Source organism: Lissotriton helveticus, chromosome 8, assembly GCF_964261635.1.
Source record: "Lissotriton helveticus chromosome 8, aLisHel1.1, whole genome shotgun sequence".
Taxonomy (NCBI): domain Eukaryota; kingdom Metazoa; phylum Chordata; class Amphibia; order Caudata; family Salamandridae; genus Lissotriton; species Lissotriton helveticus.
In genome coordinates this window covers 1,119,819,831-1,119,842,205 of record NC_136069.1, presented here as the reverse complement: position 1 = coordinate 1,119,842,205, position 22,375 = coordinate 1,119,819,831, and the positions used below count along the sequence as shown (strand labels likewise).

General features: G+C 43.9%; 1 protein-coding gene across 2 annotated transcripts in view; it reads right to left on the bottom strand.

The window, feature by feature from the left end:
• Positions 1-22,375, bottom strand: part of FHL2 (four and a half LIM domains 2) — a 403,193-nt gene that overhangs the window by 153,763 nt on the left and 227,055 nt on the right. The gene's annotated exons all lie outside the window — the stretch shown is intronic.

Genomic DNA, 22,375 nt, shown 5'->3' with positions numbered 1-22,375 from the left:
GTGATGAGGTCTTTTTACCCTCACTTCATCTCTCTTGTTACTCTTTTATATCCTCCAAAAAGTTGATGTCTATAGTTGTATTCACTTTTCAAATGCTCCTTTGCATTGGGATTTGGTTTTTGCTGTATCTTGGCTGAATATGCTCAATAAATTATCTCACTTGTCATAACATTGAAATTCTCTGGTGATAAATTTCGTATAATTCAAGTAAAATAATCCAAAAAATAAATATCTTTAACAAATTAAGTGCCTTGTCTGTCTGATATCTGGTTATGTTCACCATCTGTCTGAAAGGAGGTTCTGTGTAAACACAAAAAAGCGTCAAACTCGAAAACATGAAAAGTGCCAAAACCTATAAATCTGAGTTGAAATGTTCACTAACTTTTTGTCCAATGCATTTCACTTCGATTTGCTCTGCACCGTCCAAGTTTTAGCATTAGTGTCACAACAATATGTGCTGGAGGAAATTGAGGCCATGAGGGAAAAAACTGCATTTCGAAAAGAGGTAGCAGGAAGGCTCAGGCAGTAAACCATGGGCTCCAACCAACCTACTCTCCAGCATGGATTGGAATCATCTTATCATTCTTCTACACACTGCTAACTTGCAGGCTTTTTACTTTATTGGCTGTCTCATGCGCCCGGTTTCAGCACCATTCAATCTTCTTGATGTGATTTGAGTATTTCCTCAAGCTTTCTCTATTCAAGGAGCAAATTTGTCCTTATTACATGGGCTTGGCAATTTTTTTCCATTCCACTGTAGGCACAAACGGATTTTTGGTGCAAATTTTAACATTTTTGTAAATCTACTTCCATCTGGCATCAGTAGAGAAAAGTTTGAATAAACCACAAACTGACCTACTTGTGGGGCGTTTGGGTATTTTGTGTGGTTTGTATGTTTTTTCCTGTGTTGGCTGGCAAAGAAAAACACAAACGCGTAACATAGCTGTGACACATAAAACAGCCAAACGCCATTCACTTTAGATTTTGAGCACCCAAGTCCACCCCACAGGTGCACTAGAGAAATGGGCGGTTTTGACACATTTTGTCTTTCAATTTTTTTTCCACCCTGTCCTACATTTTACTACAACCCTTATCGAGGATGTTTAGGCCATTCTTACATGTAGACACCCTATTCAAATCCTATTGTAATCTACAAAGCTGTCGAGGACAAAGAATCCTGATGCTTGGCTGATAAGTTTGCATTATATACCACAAGCAGCCAAGACATTGCCAGACTAGAAATGACTAGCATGAAAAGAGAGGAGTCCCACTCCAGTAAACAAGCATTTGCAATGCAATAGGTCTCGCATTAGGAAAGTTTGAGCTGTTGGTATTGTAAATGACAAATTTTATATTTATGTGTTGGTTTTGAAAATAGCGAAATTAATAGCTTTGTTATTTACAATGCCAATAGTTTTAACTTTCGCAAATGTGACACCTATAGCATTTGTAATGCAATATGTGTTGTATTTACGTGACTTAAATGTATTGATATTACTAATAACAATGTAGCATAATTATGTGGCAATGCGTGGTATTGTGTGGAGTGTGTTGCATTCAGTACAGTGTAATTATGTGGTGTGTAATTATGTGGCACTGAGTGGTACTTGGAGTGTATGTTGCATCAAGTGCAGTGTAATTATGTGGCATGTAATTATGTGGCACTGAGTGGTATTTGGAGTGTATGTTGCATTGAGGGCAGTGTAATTATGTGGCGTGTAATTATGTGGCACTGAGTGGTATTTGGAGTGTATGTTGCATTGAGTGTAGTGTAATTATGGGGTGTGTAATTATGTGGCACTGAGTGGTATTTGGAGTGTATGTTGCATTGAGCGCAGTCTAATTATTTAGCATATAATTATGTGACACTGAGTGGTATTGTCTGGAGTGTATTTTGTATTCAGTAGAGTCTAAATATGTGGCATGTAATTATGTGGCACTGAGTGGTATTGTTTGGAGTGTATGTTGCATTGAGTGCAGTGTAGTTATGAAGCATAATTATGTGGCACTGAGTGGTATTGTGTGGTGTGTTGCATTCAGTAGAGTGTAATTATGTGGTGTGTAATTATGTGGCACTGAGTGGTATTTGGAGTGTATTTTGCATTGAGTGCAATGTAATTATGTGGCGTGTAATTATGTGGCACTGAGTGGTATTTGGAGTGTATGTTGGATTGAGTGCAGTGTAATTATGTGGCACTGAGTGGTACTGAGCGTATGTTGCATTGAGTGCAATGTAGTTATGAAGCATAATTATGTGGCACTGAGTGGTATTGTGTGGAGTGTGTTGCATTCAGTAGAGTGTAATTATGTGGCGTGTAATTATGTGACACAGTGGTATTTGGAGTGTATGTTGCGTTGAGTGCAGTGTAATTATGTGGCGTGTAATTATGTGGCACTGATTGGTATTTGGAGTGTATGTTGCATTGAGTGCAGTGTAATTATGTGGCTTGTAATGTGGCACAGAGTGGTATTTGGAGTGTACGTTGCATTGAGTGCAGTGTAATTATGTGGCGTGTAATTGTGGCACTGAGTGGTATTCTGTGGAGTGTGTGTTGCATTCAGTAGAGTGTAATTATGTGGCGTGTAATTATGTGGCACAGAGTGGTATTTGGAATGTATGTTGCATTGAGTGCAGTGTAATTATGTGACGTGTAATTATGTGGTGCGGAGTGGTATTTGGAGTGTATGTTGCGTTGAGCACAGTGGAATTACGTATTATGTGGAGTGTATGTTGTATTCAGTAGAGTGTAATTGTGTGGCGTGTAATTATGTGTTGGTCTGACTTGTTACAACCATGGCAAATCAATGTCAAGCTATGAAAAATTGAATCCTTTCTTTGTCTAAAACATTTTAAAGGATGTGCTTTTAGTGAGACAACCAACTTATACTAATTTTACTTTTAGCTACATAACAATGTACAGTTATCGTCCGGGCTTTTCTTTAGAGACGGACTTGTCACTTTTTGCAGCTCTATTTACATATGTTGATTAACTATTTGTTGCTTTCTTCAAGCTCCCGAACTCAGAATACCATGTGAATGGGTGCCTTTAGAAACGGGCTCCACTCAGCCACTAATGCCGCAAACGTTTATCATGCCGGGTGGAGGGCCGTGGGCACAACTATTGCAGTAACAGAGTGCGGATCTAACCACTGCCACTTACACCCAAGGTCAGTACATGCTACACAGATACCTAGTAAGCGTTAGAGAACGCCCACCGCGTGCCCGGGCTACCCAAATTGCGTCCCATATGACAGCTAACTAACGGGCCTGCTGTCTAAAGGAAACAGATAACTCCAACCACACGCGGAGGCCCTGACGGGTCCAACCAGCGTTCCCTCCACGGATCCTTCATGCTGTCACGGTGTCACCCACAAACCCCGGGTTAGCTTCCAAATTCGAAGGCGGGCAGCCCTTTTCGGCTGAGACGTGTAAAGCTAGCACACGTACCTGCACAACACCTTTGAAGCGCTACCTGGCAATCTATATTTCCCCCAACTCACTTAAACAACACCAGAAACGGCGTTGTGTCCTTTCCACGGACGACTTTTCTTGAGCATTCTTTCTAAGATGAGCACTGCCATCTGCAGAAATGGAGGGAACATCTGGAAGATATTCTGCGCTCCGTGACGCGAATGGGAGAAAGATGATGTTTTTTTAAGCAGAGAAATGGTGGGGAAATCCTAATAACTGTGAAAAACGCGAACAAAGCAACAAATACTCTCTCTAGCTACCTCAAAATATTGTGTATTCCGCACAAAAAGCCCGTGTTTCATTTTGCAAAGGCCCGCTCCTTCATTTGCCCAAATCAACTCGGCATAATAAAAAAAATGCATAAATACATAAAGAAATAAATCCCGCCTTCGGGTAAAGTCCGCGCTATATAAAAATGCATAAATAACTAAATTAATTAGTACCGCAAATCACCGCCGTCACTGTGCCGGCCTGCGACCAGGAAGTCAGGCAGGCCGGCGCGACAACAGGAAACAGGAAGTAAAATGGCTCACATGGTCGGTATCTGTAGTCCTGGGGAAAGGGGAGACATTATCTTACACATATTTATATATTGCGTACATTCTACCACTGCCTTACAGAGCCAATCAGCCTCGGTACGTCTTGTCCTAGTTTTGAGGATTCTATTGAAGAACGTGATCTAAGTGATCGTGAACTGTAGGAAGCTGCAGGAGGATAACTGATATTTTGCTACTGATAATTAGATGTGTTATAAGTTTGCTAGGTGTGCTTAGATGCTAAATGGGTTATCTGTTGTGTGCTTTGCCCGTCAGTGCTGTAAGTGTTTGAATTAACTGCAGAGTGGCTCTATGGAGCCCTAATATTCATCTCACGACTTATATTGCAGTGTTGGGTGGGTGAGAAGTTCCGATGCTGGACCTCGATGTTGAACCTCGATGTTGACAACAGTCCCCATTCTAGTAAAACACCAGGTGGGCCACTTTATTTTACTCCTAGTGGGGATTGGACCTTCTTGAAAAGAGCACAACTGCATACACCCATGCTGAGGACAGTCAGTCTGCTGCTGTGTGGACATCCGATTACGCATGCCAGGTTTATGCATAGAGGACCTTGGACTGTGAGGGGAGAACAAGACATTTGGCTAAGAAGCAGCACTCAATCCACTGGGGCAGGGTCACCGAAGGCTACTTGGTAAGGAGGAGAATCTTTTTTGCCCTCAAATGTAGTTTCTGTTTTCCATTCAAGTTCAGTGGAAGCTTGGTGTCCCTTGCTGCAATTCTGCCCTTCCTCCTCAATACGAAGGGCGAGCTGCTTACCCTAAGCAGCAGCTCTGAATTATCCCACACCTCCGAAGAACGACCAGTAACATTAGGAGTGGTTACCCCAGGCAGAAGCTCCAGTCTCCCCTTCCCTGAGCAGAACAAACAACGATTCCCTTTTATAGTTTGGCCGTTCCTATAAACAGGCAGGTGATATTTTGAGTGGCAAACGAGTTTTCTTGCTTTCGATCCACAGACCTAAACACATGGGGAATTCCAAACATAAATATAGGAAATACCCCAGGGCTAGAATGTGGCATGCATCACTATGTACAAACCGCAGACATGTAGGAAGGACTTCAAGAGCAAAATCACAAGTTAGAGTGCCACAGTACCAAGTGCAAATGCCTCGGGCTGATCTGAGAATAAGCTCCAAAATGAGCGAAGGAGACACGAATTACCAGAAGCAGGCCAAACATCAGAACGAATGCACAGTCGAACCCAGTACGAGTCTATCCTCTGCGAGTGTCTGACCTGGCCCATCCCTCCACCATAACATTTCCCAAACACTTGCAAAGAGATAAAACTATTTTAACAGAATGGTTTTAATGTGTGGCCTTGATAAAAATCCAGGGTAAATATCCAATCAAAGAGTGAAACGTGATGGCCATGTAATAAGCACACTGACTTGCAATATAATCAAATGCAATAAAACAGAAGAAAACGACCAACGATCTCAAAAAATAAATCCCGCCTTCGGATAAAGTCCGCGCTATATAAAAATGCATAAATAACTAAATTAATTAGTACCGCAAATCACCGCCGTCACTGTGCCGGCCTGCGACCAGGAAGTCAGGCAGGCCGGCGCGACAACAGGAAACAGGAAGTAGGAGGGCGGGAGCCTACCCCGCCTCCAACGGAAGAGCCGCGATGGGAGCCGCGTTTCAAGCACCGGAGCTGGCAGGAGCCGGAGCCGCGTTTCAAGCACCGGAGCTGGCAGGAGCCTACCCTGCGGGTGCCGAAGGAGGGAAGAAGAGTCCTGCTGCCGGGCCCTGAGGAGAGCCGCCGCAGGAATGAAGCCGGTGAGTGGGTTGCTGGGCGGGGGGCGGGGAGAGCATGTGTGCGCACGCGCGAGTGCGGGGGGGGGCGGGCTGTGTATGTGTGTGTGCGTGCGTGTGTGTATGTGTCTGGAGTGCGTGTGTGTGACTGTGGGGGAGGGGGGTGTGTGTGAGCGAGTGTCTGCCATGTGCCTGTATGTGTGTGCATGCGCTCGCCTGTGTGTGTGCATGCAGAGGGGTGGGGGTGGGGGCTGCCTGTATGTAAAGCGCTCTGATACCTGATTCGGTTCGGGGCTGGAAAAAAAAAAAAGAAAAAAAAAAATGGCTGACTTACTCTGCGCATGCGCGGGTGAGACGCGCGCTCCCGCGGTGAAAACCGCGAAGGAAACGCTCGTCCACATCGGTGTCCACATTCCCATTAACGGGCAACAATAGTTGTCGAGACAGACACTCTCAATGCTCACGCATTGAGAGTACGTCTGCTCGACCTAAAAAATGGACTCTCACCTTTAAAAAAATAAAATTCCTTCTTCATCAGAAGTAACTAACAAATTTCAATTGCCTCTTCACCTGAAATCCTACAGCAAGCCTTCTAGTGTACAATTCTACCCTATCTTCTTCTCATTAGTTTAATCGAATCTATAGAGTGTATCATCTCTCTCAGTTCAATTGGATACTAATGTGCCCAGACTTGTAGGATTTTCCCAATGACTATCAATAAAATTAGGTTATATAAATCCATCTCACTGGATTGTAAAAATCACAACCAGTTTATCTCCTTTTCATTTACTCTACTGGCCTATCTGATTTCATCTATTTTCTTACATGCACACCCAAGTATACACCTAAGTATTACACAATATGCAATTTACTTTTCAAAATGACTTCTTTGCTTGGCCATTTTACATATAATCACATTTTTTGACACATAAATCTGACGAATGTACAATTAGTGCTGAAACTTCATTTTACAAAGTGTCCGCTTTGCTATTTCCAACAATCTGAACGCAGGAGGCAAGCCATGCAGAAACCATTTACAAGTCTCACAGACTCTCCATACATATGTAATATGAATTGAACTACTTAATTTTATAGCGTAAAATGGAAGGATAGTTTGCACATCCTCCATGTATTTTACTGTAAACATTACAGCTAGTGAGTGGGCTACCCCTACATATTCATGTAATGGAAATGACACTCATATAGAATATTCAACTATATACCACGAAATACTTCCATAATGATAAAATGTTACACTCTCCTATCTTGAATTCACTTTGCATAAAACAGTGTGGTGCAAAAAATAAGTTAATCCTATTCTGTGCTGCAAGCCAGTGTTATAGTCGAAGCATATTTTGCAAATGTGAGGTTTAACTGCATTGGGCCCGATTCACAAAAGTAATCCGAGATAAAACCCTAACTTTACGACTTTCGGTATTCACAAAAGGCATTTAGGAGTAGTAAAGTTAGGATTTCTAACTTTACTACTCCTAAACTGAGACAACCCCCTAACTTTACGACTTTCGGTATTCACAAAAGGCATTTAGGAGTAGTAAAGTTAGGAATCCTAACTTTACTACTCCTAAATGCCTTTTGTGAATACCGAAAGTCGTAAAGTTAGGGGGTTGTCTCAGTTTAGGAGTAGTAAAGTTAGAAATCCTAACTTTACTACTCCTAAATGCCTTTTGTGAATAGCGAAAGTCGTAAAGTTAGGATTTTGACTCAGATTAATTTTGTGAATCTGCCCCATTGTTACTGTAACAATGCATTTACCACATTAAAAAAAGATTTTAAAACAATTATCTGAAGGGAAAACAATATGTAATCGGTTAAAGAAAGCATCAGTCATCAGGGTCGGACTGGGACTGAAAATAGGCCGGGCACAAAAATACAAGTGGACCCCATTAGTGAATTTGAAAGCTAAAAAAGTGGCCCATATCTGCAAACTAGGGAAGTTTTGAACTTGAAAAGACATGCTGTATTTGTGTTTAGCAAGTTATAGAAGACTGCATGCAATGTTTGTTTTAATATTGCAAAACCAACTATAGAAACCGCCCCAGCTGACTATAATACTGGCCCACAAATAGTCAGAAAAAATAACGTGTAAGACAAGCACTTAAGGCACTGCCTGATGCCCAAAAGGCTAGTCCGACCCTATCAGTCATAATGGAATATAGAACTTTCTTAGCTATTTGTTATAAGGATATTTCTGTCACAATTATATTTGTTGTATATACCCTGACGGTAGGTAGTTATAGTTAAGGCTTAGTTTTCATAGGAAAAGCATTTTTTGACTTGCTTATAACATTGGCGCCATTTGACGAATCTTCACAAATTTTCCCCAAAAAATGTTGCACGGTTTGTCTAGTTTTGCATGGAACGTTTCAGAGTGATCCATGAGGTGGGGGCCGAGAAAAAGGGGGGGTCAAAAAAATTGTTTTTCCCACGCAATTTTCCATAGGGATTTTGAAACACGACTACAGCCCGAACTACTGAATGGAATTACAACACATTTCGCAGAGAGGTAGCTCTTGGTCCAGAAAGAGCCCTTTTTTGTGATTTGGTGTAAATCCGTTTAGTAGTTGCAGAGATATTAAAGGAAAAATTAAATTGTATATCTAGGGACGCGGGCCCTCCGCGGATCCCGGCGGTGGATCGGAGAAGTCACGCGCCACCAGTACCACAGTGATTGGCTGACCGGGAGGTTGCGCTCGCCATTTTAAGTATCTAGGAATGGTCCTAGGGTCTTAAAATAATTGAAGGGGTCAGGATAGAGGTACCCAGACCTCTTCCCAGACCCCTTGGGGGTGTTAGAGGAGTACTAGAGGGACCTATGTTGGGTACAAAATTGAGTTCGATAGTTTTTTTTCACTTCGGGAATCCGCTGATCCACTATGAGGTCCAGACGTATTTTGAAAAAAAAAAACACTTTCAGACCCATGCAGACACTCACACAGGTACTCTCACTCCCATTTACAGATCCACACAGGCAGTCATACACCCACTCACAGACTCATGTAGGCACTCACATATCCATAAAGACCCACACACCCACTCACAGTTCTATGCTGGCACTTCATCACCCACTCAGAGTCCCACACTGTCCGTCACACAACCACTAACAGCTTCATGCAGCCACTCATAGACCCACTCACAGACCCATGCAAGCACTCAAACACCCATTCACAGTCCTACTAAGTCACTCACACACCCACTCTCAGAACCACATAGGCACTTTTACACCCTCTCACAGACCCCCAATGGTGCACACACATTCACTCACAAACTCACAGACACTCAAACACCCATTCACAAACCCACTCAGGCACTCACACACCTACTGACAGACAGACACAGCCACTCACACAACCACTCACTCACCCACTCTCAGACCCACACGGGCACTCTTACACCCACTCACAGACCCCCACAGAAGTTCACATATCCACTCACAGACCCACACAGACACTCACATACCCAATCACAAACCCACACATCTACTCAGACACCCATGCGCAGACCCACACAGGCACTCACACACCCTCTCATAGCTCTATGCTGGCACTATAACACCCACTAGGGGATCACTCCTAGGCAGTCACACAACCACTTACAGACTCATACAGCCACTCATAGACCCACTCTCAAACCCATGCGTGCCCTCAAACACCCATTCACGGACCCACTCAGGCACTCACACACCTACTGACAGCCACACATAGCCACTCACACACCGACTCTCTGACCTACACAGGCACTCTTACACCCACTCACAGACCCCTACTGGAGCTCACATATCCACTCACAGACCCCCACAGGCACCCACACACCCACTCACAGACCCACACAGCTACTCAGACACCCACTTGCAGACCCTCACAGGCAGTCACACATCCACTCATGCGCTCATAAGATCACTCACACTTGTACTCACAAACCCATATAGCCACTCACACACTCATAAAGCCACTCACACCCACTCTACAACATATACAGCCACTCACACACCCATTCTCAAAGTTTACATGTTACAGTTACAAAAATAAAATAAAAAACATCCTTATAAATTCACTAAAAAACAAAGGTTACAGGGACGTTATAGTTAGGAAATAACATTAAAAAAACCTTAGAAATTCACTGAAAAAACAAAGATTACAAGGACATTATAGTTAGGTTCAAATTGTACATGCACAAAACCATATAATTCAGCAGTTATAGTTACCTGAGCTAACTATAACTGATGCCCCACAATGCACTGCTTATGAACTCCCATGTTACATCACTCATGGCATGGTCAGTGACATCACTCATGACATCACTGATAACATCTGAAAGTAGGGCTTGCTCTCCAAGCAATAACACAACAACCAATTAAGATGGGTACCAGTTTACTTGCAGAGTAAGAGGTGGTGTTGTGCTGGTGGATGAAGAACGCATTAAAGGGCTGAAACGTGGAGAGTCATTAAAGAATGCGCCAAGGTGTGCCCGAGGATTACATTTGGTCTACCTTCTATAAGGGACAAAGTATCCCCTGCCATTCACTACAAGGATATTGCAAGTCACCTTGGAGTTCCACAACTATATAGAGGAACTGGGCTGAAGGTTGAGTTCCTTTATAATGTTATAGACCTTTAAGGTGACTTGCAATATCCTTATCATGTACTGCACGGGGTGCTTCATCCCATACAATACATGGTCCCCCATCATCATTCCCAGAAACCACTAAAACCTTGGAGCGTACATCTTTCATTTGAAACAGAGAGCATGTTTGCAAACATAAAGAATAAAAAAAGAACCTCTAGTTCAAAATGAAACACATCAAATGCCCTGTTAGACATTTGTTGAAAAAAGATATTAGAAACATCTCAAAACAAGTCCGTTTTTCATAAAAAAAAAAAAAGCTGCAGTTGTTTGGAATGTGTAGAAACATTCAGAAAGATTCAAACTTTTCTATACTTATCTAAGGATTGAAAAAAATAAACATATTCTTTCTGCAGGTCACTGCGAGCTAGTAAAATAGAGCAGAAGAAAGAAAAGCAATGTTTCATTGTTGTTGCTTTAAACAGCTGCTCCGGGACCTGGCCAGCGTTTCACCCTGGCTGCTGGCTCTGGCAGCAGAGTATGACATCAGAACTCGTCTGTAATAACTTACAATAGGCGAGTTCTGACATCTTTTCTTTGGCGACTGGGTGCGTCACAAGTCGACAAATATAAAGAAACTAGAGACAGGTGTTTATACAGGTATTGCAGAATCCCATGTATCACAATATGTTAATAGTTCATTCAGCTCCACCACTTTCTCAAAAATGTCTAAATCTGTCCCAAGTGCCCTAAAAGCCAAGGATCTAGTTAATTTCTATATTATCAATCTTTCTAGACGTTTGCTACCAGTTTTACAATTACCACTTTTCTTAGGTGTATGTGGATTCCATGCCTTCGGTTGTAAAGTTGAATATTCATTGATTAGTTACATGTAGCAATTGAAAGTGACACCGGTATCTTCAAGTAGTCAGGTTCTTTATTAAACCCTCAGTACAGGAGACAACAGAGGTACATCAGCAAGTATACAGGATCTTTATGTAACTGACTCCCACGAACCCCATACACAAGTAAACAATTCCAGAACACAGTAAGTATTCTAGCTCTTAAAGCAACATACTACACAATCCCCCTTCTTAATGAAACAATAAAAAAAACAGACTTTTTTTTTAAGTACAATCAAACAATTCCAAATTCTTGTTTTTTTTTTTAACAATTCTACCACTTGAAGTTTTAACAATGGTATCATTAGGTACACTGGAAGTACTTGGTGACACAATTTTGTCAGTTAAACCATCAGGATACACATTGGAAATATCAGGAATTACATGGGAAGTACCAGGTAACACATTCTCATCAACTTGTAAATTACACTCAGGAAAGGAATCACAGTCATGAATACCAGAATTCAAACACTCAGAATCCAAACAATCATTCCTGGTTTGAGAAAGACTAGATGAGGAATCCCTGCACTGAGAGCTCTCAGCACTAATGCCCCACCAACACGGTGAACATTTTATTTCCTCCACTTTGTTGTCTCCTTTTGATACAGGAGCGAGACAACTAAAATGCCATACTTCTCCATTCTGCAACAAAGCTGTGTTCTTCATAACTTTGACTACCAACCTAGGTTCACTGTAACTACTCTCACCTTTGATGGTTTTCCTGGCTTTTTTAACACGAACCCATTGGCCCTTGGAGAAATTAACCTCTTTAACACCATGTTTAGAATCATAGTAGATTTTATTCTTCATTTGAGAATTTTTTATATCCTCTCTCACCTTAAACAAATCACAATTAACCATGCCACCTTTATTCATCCAACCTGGATTAACCTTAGAATGTGGGATTCTGCCTCTTATTAGAGAAAATGGACTCTGATTCGTAGAACCATGAACAGTGTTCCTATAGGCCCAAAGTAACTTTTTTAACTCACAACTCCATGATAAACTGCCTTTGTTTGCTAATTGTAACATACCTTTAATACTGCGATTAGCCCTTTCTACAATGCCATTGCCAGCAGGATGATAAAGAGCTGTGAATCTTTGTTGTATACCAGAAGACAATAAGTAGTTTTTCATTTCTTGGGATTTAAATTGTACCCCATTGTCCGACAAAATGTACTTAGGAAAACCTTCCCTCAAAAAAATCTCATCCAAGAAATTAACCACGGTCTTGGTGTTGATAACATTGACAACACTAATTTCTAACCACCTTGAAAACGTGTCAATCAATACTAAAATGTATTTCTGTACACCATCTTGCCACACGACAGGACCCATAAAATCAATAGCTAAAACTTCCCAAGGAAACTTTGGACAATCCGGTGACGCTAATGGTGGACTAAAAGTTTTAAAGGTTTTATCGGAAACCTCACATTGAACACAAGACCTAACACACTTCTTAACCTCAACATCCATCCTAGGCCACCAATACAGTTCCTTTAACCGAAGTTTGGTACGGGTAATCCCAGAGTGACCCTCATAACACAGATCAATAATCTTCTTCCTCAAGTCTTTAGGTGGAACACCTCTATCACCACGAACAACCAACATATCTGAGATACTAAGTTCATCCCGAACTTCCCAGAATCCTCTTAAATCATAATTGACAATCTTTTTATCCATGCCTTTCCAACCTTTAACAATTAGTTGTCTCACCACACTCAAAATCTGATCAGAGTTCTCTGCATCACGCCACTCTTCCTTGCTGAAACTACTCTGAGCAGTGTCAAAAGATACAAGAGCAATAGAAAAGTAATTCCACTGATTTTTATCCAACTCAATCAAAGGCAAAGACATACGACTCAAAAAATCAGCAGTGAAATTCCTTGCCAGGGGAACATAACGAATGTCATACAAGAAATCCTGAAGTCTCATCGATAATCTAGCTATCCTAGCAGTGGCATTGGTGAGACCATCAGTCGTTAACAACTTAACCAAAGGTTTATGATCACACCGAATTACAAACTTCCGTCCCCATAAGAACTTACGGAAATGTTCCAAAGCCCAGACAACGGCGAGTGTTTCCCTCTCCACTACAGAATAATGCTCCTCAGTAGGAGTGAGAGAGCGTGAGGCAAATGCAATGATAACCTCTTCCTTGTGTTCATTAACCTGGGTAAGAACACTGCCCAAACCTTTACTGCTGGCGTCAGTTGTAACAAAAGTATCGGCTGTAGGATCAAAACCTTGTAAGCTAGGAGCTTGGGAAATAGCTATTTTTATCTCCTCGAAAGATTTCTGACACATATTTCACAAATTAAACTGTACTTTGTTTTTCAAAAGAGACCTCATGGTGTGAGTTTTTTCAGAAAATTTGTCAACAAATTTTGCGTAAAACTCTGCAAGACCTAAAAACGATCTCAGGTCTTCTTTTGACTTGGGTGCCGGAGCATCTCTGATGGCCCTTACCAAACTAGACTTAGGCTTTATCCCTGAGGCATTAACTTCATGCCCAAGGTAAGCGACACTATTCTCTGCAAACTTACACTTTGATGGTTCTGCCGTGACACCTTTACTTTGGAGAATACTCATGACTTTTCTCAAACGCTCATCATGCACACTCTTGTTAGACCCCATAATCAAGATGTCATCTTGAAAAAAAATCACCCCTTTGAGGTTGCCAAACAGTTCATACATCAACCGCTGAAAAACTGCGGCCGCGGACGCAAGTCCGAATGGCATACGGCGAAATTGATAGCACCCAAAAGGGGTACAGAATGCAGTAAGGTGTTTACTCATGGGATGCAAGGAAATCTGGTGATAAGCACAAGATAAATCAATGGTTGAGAACCACTTAGCACCACGGGTCAAAGTCAACATCTCGTCAATCCTGGGAAGAGAAAATTGGTCAATGATGATATTATCATTTAAATACCTTAAATCAATGCACATGCGGATTTTCCCATTGGAACGTCTGGCAATCACGATCGGAGAAATCCAATCAGACGCTTCAACAGGTTCAATTATACCAGCATTTAGTAATTTGTCAATTTCTAATTTTACTTCATCACGGGCAATAAGAGGTATATGACGCACCTTATGGATTTTTGCAACGGAATTATGTTTGACCCTGATCTTATGAGAAAAACCTTGGAGGTTTCCAATACTCCCATTGAAAACTTCAGGAAATTCCTTCATAACCCAAACTTTAGTATTCTCAGATTCACACACAACCAAAACTGGCTCAGGACTATTAGGGTTTAGAATTATGTCCAATGACCGCTGATCTCTCCAGCCTAAAACAGGTGGTCCATCTTCTGCTACATAAAGTTTGCATAAGGCCTTTCTACCCTTGAATTCAAACCTCAAGGTTCTAAAACCTAACATGACAATATTTTGCCCTGTGTAACTAGAAGGAATTACATCTGAAGGTTGCAATTGTGCACCAATCTCACACACAAACTTTTTGACCCAAATAGATTTAGGTATAATAGTGAATGGCGAGCCAGAATCAGCTGCCACCTGTACGTTTATGCCACCAAAAGAAACAATACATAACGGTTTGTTAGTGTAATCACACGTAATGTTCACAACTACGTGCCTAACTTTGCTACTAGGGGTATTTGAATTCTCTTCATAAAAACTTTCATCCTCATCAGATAAATCAAAATCATCACTTGTCACACAAGTGACTTTAGTTTTCTTTTGAGAACTCCTTCTGCATTGTTTAGAAAAATGACCAATGAGGCCACAAACTGCACACTTAGAAGATAGAGCAGGACATTTATCAAACCTAGCAGAATGTGATGTACTGCCACACCTGTAACAAGCAAAAAATTGGGACGACTTATCCTCTTTCTTAACATTCTGTCGTGGTCTCCAATTTTGATATTGTTTCGACTGTTTAAAATTCGGATTTTTATCTCTCCTTGTATCAATGATCTTATTGACAGACATTTGATCACTAGAGCTAGAACTAGAAACAGCTCTTGCACACCTGTCTGAAAGTTCTGCTTTCTTTACTAAAGTAATTATGTCCTTAAGACATGCATCCCCTTCTATCCACAATTTATCTTGAACATTCTTATTTTTGTTACACATAACAATTTGATCTCTAATCATATCATCATGAAGTGATCCAAATTTGCATTTAATGGCTACATTTTTAAGTGCAGAAACGTAATCCTCAATGCTCTCATTCGTATCTTGTTTACGTTTGTAAAAAGTACGTCTGGAGACAGCCACACAAACAATCGGGGAATAATGATCATCAAGATCTGAAATAGCATTTTTAAAAACATCAACATCACTACCCCTCTCAGCTTTCTGCATTTGTAAATATACTCTGAGACCTTCAGGTCCTAAGCAGTGCAAAATAATTCTCTTTTTCCTTTCAGGAGACATAAAGTTGCCATTATCTTCTAGGGTAGCCACATAGTTTAAAAAGTACTCTTTCCAATCTAGCCACTTAATGATTGGTTCTCCTGGATTGATTAAAAACTCTTTAGCGTCACTTAGATTAATACCCATGTTGCCAGAAGGAGTAGTGTTGCTAGAAGGAGTAGAGATTGGAACAGGACTGTCACCTTGTGCGGCTGTAGTTGCTTCTGAATCTCGATTCATTGTTAATAAGAATAAAAATTAAAATTAAAATCAGTAGTCTTACTTAACACAAGATAGATCCAGAAGTAATGGTATGCTGTTGATATTCAAACCGATGACAGCGATAATCTCCTGTTAATCGCGCTGATTATGGTGACTGCGCAGCTAATTGTTAGAAAATCACACTTGATAAAGCAGGACAAAAAATTAAATATGGCCGCTACGTTGCGTGATCCAGCGTGACCTTTGCGTGAATACGTAGAGCCTTGGGTGAAGAGAACTGTGACGTGGAGATCGTCTTCATCGAACTCTCAAGGAGGACTGCATGCGCTGGAGAAATATGCACCCCTGCTGGCAACTTCGAAAGAAAACATGGCACGCTCTAGCAACGGTAAACAGCTCTTTGCTCTCTCGCTGAGTCTTAAGAATAGGATAATCCTATTTTAACATTAAGCTTTAACTGGTACAAAAGTCAATTAACAACAAATTAGCTTGCGCAGTGATGTCTACAAATAAGGCTTAAGTGGCAAAGAAAAACCCCTAAAATTTTACGTTATAAGAGAAAAAAAAATTTGCTTTGTCTTTCTTTAAAAACTCACGAAGTGGAGTCCAGATATTTCTTTTTTAGTCCCGATAGATCCACTTTGAAGAAAATGGAACGTTTTCCAGAGATCGTTTCTTGAACTTTTTCCTTTTTTTTTTTTTTTAAAATAAGTAAATAAAATTCTCCTTTGAAGATCGTACTGAGGGCTCCTGGTCCTCGTCGCCAAATCGGTGTAGCAATTGAAAGTGACACCGGTATCTTCAAGTAGTCAGGTTCTTTATTAAACCCTCAGTACAGGAGACAACAGAGGTACATCAGCAAGTATACACAGTCTACCGCTTAGGGGGAAATAAGGGAGTCTTACCCGCACCATAATTCGCCATACACCCACATTTGTGGGCTAGAAGGGACTCGGGGGCTCTGCAGCATCATCGCGCCGGTTGTGAGCGCCATCTTGGAGTGGGGAGAAGTCCTTCCACTTTCAGCGCCATCTTGGTGAGGGAGAGACACTCGCCCTGACAGGACCCACGCATTGGAGGAGGAGGTATTATCAGTAGGACCTCCTACCTCGCTCAGACAGATCTTGACTTGTGCTTAGTGCCAACGCTGCTCCAGCGCTGCGCGCATTTCGCTCCTTGCTTGTAGGAATTTTAAAGCGTCACCTGCCTTATTTTATGTAAATTGCGCCGAGCGCTTCGCGCTTTTAACTTGTAATTTTCTACCGCTTAGGGGGAAATAAGGGAGTCTTACCCGCACCATAATTCGCCATACACCCACATTTGTGGGCTAGAAGGGACTCGGGGGCTCTGCAGCATCATCGCGCCGGTTGTGAGCGCCATCTTGGAGTGGGGAGAAGTCCTTCCACTTTCAGCGCCATCTTGGTGAGGGAGAGACACTCGCCCTGACAGGACCCACGCATTGGAGGAGGAGGTATTATCAGTAGGACCTCCTACCTCGCTCAGACAGATCTTGACTTGTGCTTAGTGCCAACGCTGCTCCAGCGCTGCGCGCATATCGCTCCTTGCTTGTAGGAATTTTAAAGCGTCACCTGCCTTATTTTATGTAAATTGCGCCGAGCGCTTCGCGCTTTTAACTTGTAATTTTCTACCGCTTAGGGGGAAATAAGGGAGTCTTACCCGCACCATAATTCGCCATACACCCACATTTGTGGGCTAGAAGGGACTCGGGGGCTCTGCAGCATCATCGCGCCGGTTGTGAGCGCCATCTTGGAGTGGGGAGAAGTCCTTCCACTTTCAGCGCCATCTTGGTGAGGGAGAGACACTCGCCCTGACAGGACCCACGCATTGGAGGAGGAGGTATTATCAGTAGGACCTCCTACCTCGCTCAGACAGATCTTGACTTGTGCTTAGTGCCAACGCTGCTCCAGCGCTGCGCGCATATCGCTCCTTGCTTGTAGGAATTTTAAAGCGTCACCTGCCTTATTTTATGTAAATTGCGCCGAGCGCTTCGCGCTTTTAACTTGTAATTTTCTACCGCTTAGGGGGAAATAAGGGAGTCTTACCCGCACCATAATTCGCCATACACCCACATTTGTGGGCTAGAAGGGACTCGGGGGCTCTGCAGCATCATCGCGCCGGTTGTGAGCGCCATCTTGGAGTGGGGAGAAGTCCTTCCACTTTCAGCGCCATCTTGGTGAGGGAGAGACACTCGCCCTGACAGGACCCACGCGACACCCCGCTGGCCATTTAAGATGGCCGCTAGACAAGTGCGCAGCGACGGTGCGCAGCGGGGGCGCCGTAGGGGCGCCGGAGGTGCGCCAGAGGTAAGCCCGTTTGCGCCCGTTCGCGCTACGGACGCGCTTAGGGCCGCTACCTCTGGCCCCTTCGGTTCAAACCGCATAGCTTACACTCGGAGTGAGCTCTTCGAACTCAGACCTGGGCAGGACCCGGTCAGACCGTCTACTTCTAAGCCAATTACCTGTGGTTTGCTTAATGTCAGATCTCTCTGCAAGCACCACACGGAAATAGCCTTCCTCATTGAGTCTGAACAGCTCGATGTCCTCTTTCTCACAGAAACGTGGACTCGGGAGGACTGTGAGGTCGAGCTGGGCTTAGCCTGCCCTCCAGGATATAAAATTAGTCACTCACCGCGTCCACTTAACCGAGGAGGGGGAATTGGATTCATTCATAGAGACTCGCTTACCCTCTCCCAGTTAAAGATTCGAGAGGTACCGGGATTTGAACTGATGGGTTTCTCAGTCAAACAGCAGGAGTTGATCTGCTGCTCGGGGGTTCTTTGTTATCGTCCCCCGGGACCAGCACCATCCATCCCTTTTTTCATCGACCTGGTCTATGAACTTGCCAGCTCCCACTCCAGGTTATTAGTTCTTGGAGATTTCAATCTGTGGGCAGGCAGCTCGCTGGATAATGCATTTTTTTCTCTTAGCCAAGCCTGTACAGATATCAACTTAGTACAGCTGGCGAATGCCTCCACGCATCGGAAAGGCCACACTTTGGACCTAGTGTTTGCGGATCCTCAATGGGCATCACTCGTGGACATCAAATGCCAATACTGGACGGACCACTTTTTGATCAGGTTCTCCCTTTGGTCGGAGGACCCTACTTCGCGTAAGGCTGGACTACCTCTAGCTAAGCTAGAGAGGCCTTGGTCCCGCATCCTAAATACTGTCCCATTGCCGAACATCTTAGATGAGGACTTTAAACTTGGCAACACAGTCGAAGATAGTTACACCCTCTTCTGTCAGTCTATTACTAGCTCGCTGGACAAGTTGGCGCCCCTTCGGAAGTCGCGAGGGAGGGTGAACCGAGCTAGTCCTTGGTACACGAGCGAACTTCGCCAGCTCAAACTCGACTGTAAACGCGCGGAAAGGGTCTGGAGGAAGCAGTATCTTGACTCCGAGAAAATTGCATTTAGGTCGGCTATGCATAAATATAAAGCTCAAATTAAGATAGCGAAAGCGACCTTTCTTGAACTTACTTTGAGTCAGGCCCCAAACAAGGCTCAGGCCCTTTTTAAAATCGTTAAGGACCTGGCTCACCCTACGTGTGTGGCGAGCGCTGTTCCTTCGTCGCAAGCGCTTTGTGACTCTCTGGCGGACGCCTTTGAGGAAAAAATCCATAAAATCCTAGCAGGTCTGCAGGATCCACGGAACCCCACCACTGAGGAGGGAGCTCCGGAGGAAATGGCCAGTCGACCCCTGCAGAGGGCTACTAATCTCTGTCAGGAAGCTCCGGTCACGCCCTCCAGTCGACCCCGACCTGATGAGCAGCCCCCCAGCCTGGGAGCTCCGGCGGCGGAAGCCAGTCGACCCCAGCTGGGTAGCCCTCCTTTTCTTCTTTCGGATCAGGCTCTCAGCTTGGGAGCTCCGGCGACGGCGGCCAGTCGACCCCAGCTGAACTGCTCTCCCCTCGCAGCTCCTAATTCAGCTCCCTGCTTGGGAGCTCCGGCAATTGTAGCCAGTCGACCTCAGCAGGGTAGCCTTCTCCCCCTTCTGGTGGAGCCTGCTCTCAGTCTGGGAGCTCCGGCGAGTGAGGCCAGTCGACCCCAGCTGAGCGGCCCCTCTGTCCCCATTTTGGATCAGGCTCTCTGTTTGGGAGCTCCGGAGATCGTAGCCAGTCGACCCCAGCTGAGAGGTCACTCTTTTTCTTCCTCGGAGTCGACCCTCAGTTTGGGAGCTCCGGCGAGCGAGGCCAGTCGACCCCAGCTGAGCAGCTTTCCCCTTCCATCTTTGAAGGAGTTCAGCGACTTAGCTCTGACGATTTCTTCTGGCTCGCCTCTGGATCCTCTCCCTCCAAGACTATGGAGGGTGTTTCAAGAGGACCTCTTCCAGCCCCTGCACGCCATCTGCTGTCAGTCATTCGAGACAGCTACTGTTCCAAGCTGCTGGAAGAAGGCAGTGGTATCCCCGCTCTTAAAAAAAAACCTACGCTCGACCCTGCCTGCCTCTCTAACTACCGGCCAATTTCCCTGCTCCCTTTTCCGGTTAAAATCATGGAAAAACTGGTCACCCGTGCTTTGTCCAGCTTCCTAGAAGGGAACAGCTGGTTGGATGAGACGCAATTCGGTTTCCGCCCAGCGCATGGGACCGAATCTGCGTTGGTGACCGTGCTAGACAATCTGCGGGCGCGAGTCGACAGTGGTCGGGCAGCATTCTTGGTGCTGCTCGACATGTCTGCCGCGTTCGACACGGTCAGCCATCCCACCCTGATTTCTAGGCTGGAGGAATGCGGGGTCAGGGATAAGGCCAGGGAGTGGTTAATCTCCTACTTGGACTGCCGTCAGCAACGGGTTTCGTTACCCCCCTTCAGTTCAGAGGAGCGGAGAGTGGGACAAGGAGTACCGCAGGGCTCAGCCATCAGCCCCATACTCTTTAATGTCTACCTCCGCCCCCTAGTCCAGCTCATTAAAACCTTTGGTATCTCTGCATGCAATTATGCAGATGATACCCAGCTGGTCTTCTCTCTGGAGGGACAGGACGCAGTCACACTGGAGACTTTCCATCGGTGCATGCAGGCGACAGCAGACTGGCTCCGGTTGAACTCGTTACAGTTCAACGGAACCAAGACGGAGGTTTTACACTGTTCCACTGATCGAGTTCCTCGTGACCTCCCAGTGGACTTCTGGTCTCCGTCCTTTTCAGAGACGGTGTCTGCGGCACAATCAGCGCGCAATTTAGGCGTCATTTTTGGGCCTAACCTGCAGTTGGATCTACATGTGAATAAGATCTCTTCAACATGTATGATGCTGATTCGTATGCTGCGCAAGGTCCTTCCTCTCCTCCCTGTGCAAGCCAGACCAGAAGTAGTGCGTTGTACCATCCTAAGTCGACTTGACTATTGTAACGCACTACTTCTGGAGGCCCCGGTAACACTCTTGGGCAAGCTGCAAAGGGTGCAAAATATCGCTGCTAAACTCGCCCTTTCTCGCCCTTACCACAGCTCTTCCACGGCAGCACTGCGAGAACTTCATTGGCTGCCAGTTCATCTACGGGTGCGCTACAAAGCAGCGTGTATCGTGTTTAGGGCCATTCATGACCTGGGCCCCATTCCTTTGCGGCGAATGTTTGCCTGGTATTGTCCTTCTAGAGCGTTACGCTCCTCGTCATCCAGACTATTGGTAGTCCCAAGATTCCAGAGAGTGAGGATGGGGGGCCGCTCTTTTAGAGTAGCGGCAGCCAAACTCTGGAACTCTCTGCCTATATCCTTGAGAAGCCTTGGAGATCTCCTTTCTTTTAGAAAGGCTCTGAAAACTCATCTTTTCCCAGGATAGGCTGAGCTACTGTTTTCACTGAGTATGGGTCAAAGCGCCAGGATGCCCTTGGTGGTGACAGGTTGCGCTATATAAGTATGCCACAATAACAATAACAATAACAATACAGGATCTTCATGTAACTGACTCCCACGAACCCCATACACAAGTAAACAATTCCAAAACACAGTAAGTATTCTAGCTCTTAAAGCAACATACTACACAACACTAGGTCTGAACAAATAGTTTGCAGTTCACCTCTATTATCAGTGGGAGATCTGAGCTCTTATTTAGTTTTGTATATGTCGAAGTGCTTCATGTCACAAAATGTACGTTTTCCTATTCCAAACTGAGCTCTGCATTCCTCAACTACCAAAATATTACTTCTACTACAGTTTTATTTCCATTTGGAATACAATTCCAATTTTTCTTTCTCAATTCTCATTAATTCTAGTAGCAGCCACATTTTACCTCTCGTTTCAGTATTTATGTTTCATACTGGAATAGATTTACTATGGGATGATTTCGATGTGCCCAGTAAAATATCCAATCTCATCAAAGAACATTACCCAATGGGACTTGGGATGAAACAATTTACTAAATCTTTATTTATGAATTAAACTTGTTGATATTACAAATGATATTAATTCAATGTATTCGTGGTACCCAGCTACTAGACTTCCCATCACTTCTGATCACCTATATGGTGTTAATAAAAACAAAAGAGA